Genomic DNA, 3,972 nt, shown 5'->3' with positions numbered 1-3,972 from the left:
AATCACATGTTGTGTGCATAAGCTGAATTGATTTGATGGCAGCTAACATGCATATAGACAATGCATATAGTTTCTAATTTTAGAAAATCAATCTCAAATATACAAAAGGAATTAAAATGATACAATGATTCTAAATCAGAATATAATACAATATTAAAATGAACAGCAACTAAACAAAAGTATTGTATAGACAAAGAAGAATCATAGATACTCCAAAAGAAAATTTGTACAAGCTGAAATCAAAGAAGTGTATTATTACTGAAGAATTGGATATTAAAATAAATGAATTTGAGATATGAGGACATTAAAACCTCACACAATACATGAGAGCAGAAAATAATCACCTCCATATAAACATTTATTTCAAAAACAGTAATAACACTTTTTCACATATTATGTGGATTGTTATTGGGTAGATGATGCATAACTAGAAGTTTTATGAACTATTTATGCTGTTCATTACTTCATTGTGAAGAAGCAGTGAGCTTTTATTTCCCTATTGAAGAGATGCATACATCCAAATATAGCAGAACTAGAATACAATGTATCCCTGGTGAGTCAAGTTCTGTAATACATACTCAGCCTCAGAGCCTCCGTATATTTTCTTTTTCTACACAAATGTGTGCATTTTTCAGCTTTCCAGACTCTTCTACAACATAGCTACATAAAACACCTTAAAAGTCAACTTTGTTAAACACATATTAAATTCATACTACACAGAAGTGCTTTTGAAATGTGACCCTGTAATTAATGTCATTGAACTTACGTTCCCTAGACAATTGTAACAGAAATTTATGATATGAGGGTATAGCTTTCGAAGACCATGCACAATGTGCATTTGTCATAAAATAAATTGCTATGAATAGTGTCATTTAAAAGCACAGCAAATTCTTTATTTCTATGCTTGAGTAATTGTTGTTGTTAGATGTCTTAAAGTCAGTCCCAACTCACAGCAGCTCTGTGCATAACAGAAGATAGCACAGCCTGGTCCTGTCCTATCCTCACAATGTTGTTACCACATTGTTGCTACACAATGCTATTGCCATGGTGTCAATACATGCCATTGGGATGTCTTCCTCTCTTTTGGTGACTCTCCACTTTACCAAGTATAATATCCTTCTCCAGGAACTGGTGCCTCCTGATGGCATGTCAGAAGTTTGAAAGAGTATACATCTAATCATCTTTGTTTATAAGAAATATTTTTGCTTACTTCTTCTTTTGTTCTTTAGGTATTCCATAGAACTTTCATTTTTCTTCTCCAACACCATAACTCAAATGCATGGATTCTTCTGCTTTCTTTCTTTCTCAATATCCAACTTTCACATGCATATGAGTAAATTGAAAATACCTTGACTTATAATAGGCATACCTTAGTCCTCACACTGCTATCTTTGCTCTTGAACCGTTTAAAGAGGTCTTGTGCAGCAGAATTGCTTAGTAAAATTTGATGCTTGATTTCTTAACTACTGCTTTCAGGAGTGATGACTGTGGATCCAAGCAAAATGAAGTCTTTGACAAATTCCATCTTTTCTTCCATTTACCATGATGTTATTTATTGGTCCAAATGTGACGATTATTGTTTTATTTACACTGAGGTGAAATTCATACTCTTTGATCTTTATCAGTAAGTATTTTAAGTGTTCTTGGCTTCCAGAAATCAAGGTTGTATCATCTGAATACTATAGATTGTTAATGAATCTTCCTCCAATCCTGATGCCATGCTCTTCTTAATATAACCCATCATCTTTGATTATTTGCTCAGTATACATATTAAATAAGTATGATGAAATAATACAACACCCACTTTTCCTGATTTTAAACCATTTGGTATCACCTGTTCTGCTCAAACTACTGCCTCTTGATCTATGTACAGGTTCCTCATATACACAATATGCACAATCACGTGTTCTGTAATACACATTATTTGCAATGTTATCCATAGCTTGTCATGATCCACATAATAAAAAAAAAAACTTTGCATAATCAATAAAGCACAAGTAAACATCTTCCTCCTGGAATTCTCTACTTTCACCAAGTTTCATCTGACATCAGCAATTATATCCCAAAATTGACATCGTCTTCTGAATCTGGCTTGAGCTTTTGGCAGTTTCTTGTAGATATACTTTTACAGCTGTTTTTGAATTATCCACAGCAAAAATTTACCTACTTGTAATTATGTCAATTGAAATAATCAGTTTCTTCGCTGTGCAGCCTGGCCTTGGGATTAGTGACTCTGATGGCCAGCTGGGCTGCTCTTTCCACGATATCTTTACAGTTCTTGGAAGAGACGTTGTAAGCTATCTCTGCACAGTAAGATTTGCTCCAGCTCTTTGACGTTGTGGACCAGGAACTTGTGGAAGCCATTGGGCAGCATGTGTTTTGTCTTCTTGTTGCTCGTGAAACCAATGTTGGGCATTAAGATCTGGCCCTTAAATCTTCTCCACAACCTGTTGTCAATGCCTCTGGGCTTGCTCCAGTTACACTTAATTTTGACATAACAATCTGATTGATGCCAGATGAACTTCTTGGTCCTCTTCTTGACAGTCTTGGGCTTCACTAGGAGTCTGAGGGCATCCATGATACCGGTCGTGATGGCCGCCTCCTCCGTAGGCAGTGCAGAAGAAGAGAGAGGGGAAGCAATAATCAGTTTCGTAGGGTTAATGAGTTACTATGTATGTTGTAATTATTTCATCTTATCATCAATGTTCTGAAATTTTTTCACCATATTCTAATTGCAATAATTTAAGTAAATTGTCACTCTGCACTGAATGATGTGTTGTTGTTAAGTCTTATGGAGTTGGTTCTGACTCACAGTGACCCTATATAGAGTTTCCAAGGTGTGACTGGTGAGTTTGAACCATTGGCCTTGTAGTTCAAAATGATCTTGTGGTTAAATGCATTATCCTACAGTGCCACACTAGCATTGACTCAGTTAATAGTCATTATTTTAAATTGCAAACTTGTTAGAAAGTGGTATAAAATAATTTAAGCAGAAAAAACAAACAAGCAAACAAAAAGCACAGAATGCTAGTACTGGTGTAAAAAAAAAAAAGTTGCCTTTGAATTGATTCTGATAATGAGTACTGCCATGTGTCAGAATAAAACTATGCTCCATAGAATCGTACATGGCTGGTTATTTGGAAGTAGATCACCAGATATTTCTTCAGTGTATTATATGGGTGGACTCAACCCTCCAACCATTGGGTTAGCAACCGTGCATTCTAAGTGTTTGCACCAGTCATTCCATTGGGAACTAACAAAGGCATTTGTTCACAATGGAGAAAACACTGAGATGGCAAACAAGCTAAGATGATGCAACTCAGAGATTAGCAACTACTGGAAACGCTTAAGCCTCCATGTTGTTGCTGTTGTTGTGAACTATCATTGACTCGGTTCCGACTCATAGTGACCCTGTATAGGGTTTCCAAGGAGCAGCTGGTGTGCTTGAACCACTGACCTTGCAATTGAAACAACTTTGCAGTCTGGCCCATTAACCCATGGTACCACAAGTCTCCATAGACTGCAGAACATTGGGGAATGAGTGGTGATTCTGGAACCCAGAGGACAGAGTCATCTTTCAGAGGTTAGAGTCAGAAGACTCTGTCTGTCTTGAAAAGTTCCAGCTAAAATGATGTTAAGTTCCTTCTGCAGCTCAGATTCTGTAATATGGAGATGATGATTTGCTCTCAGCTAGAACCTTAAAACTAAAATTTGATTGCTGGTTTTATCATTTATTAGCTCTGTGATGTTTGGAAAATCAGTTGTTTCTCTCACTTTATTTTCCTCATAATATGAGTAATTGTTCAGTATAGCTCACCAAATTGTCACAAGTTTTAAAAAGAGGATGGAACTCAGTTTAGAAAAAAAAGTTGTGTTTTTATTTTAAGAGCAATTTTTAAAATTATTCAAAGTCTGACAATAGAATTTGGACTTGTTTCAGATATTGATTATAATTTAAATATATTTATTTTT

At 35.6% G+C, this 3,972-nt stretch overlaps 1 pseudogene; it reads right to left on the bottom strand.

The window, feature by feature from the left end:
* Positions 1-2,178: 2,178 nt before the first annotated feature.
* On the bottom strand, positions 2,179-2,578 carry LOC102811190 (annotated as a pseudogene).
* Between the last annotated feature and the right edge of the window lie 1,394 nt (positions 2,579-3,972).

Source organism: Chrysochloris asiatica, unplaced genomic scaffold (assembly GCF_000296735.1).
Source record: "Chrysochloris asiatica unplaced genomic scaffold, ChrAsi1.0 scaffold00225, whole genome shotgun sequence".
Classification (NCBI taxonomy): domain Eukaryota; kingdom Metazoa; phylum Chordata; class Mammalia; order Afrosoricida; family Chrysochloridae; genus Chrysochloris; species Chrysochloris asiatica.
The sequence above is the reverse complement of the archived record's forward strand: the minus strand, read 5'-3'. Positions and strand labels throughout refer to the sequence as shown.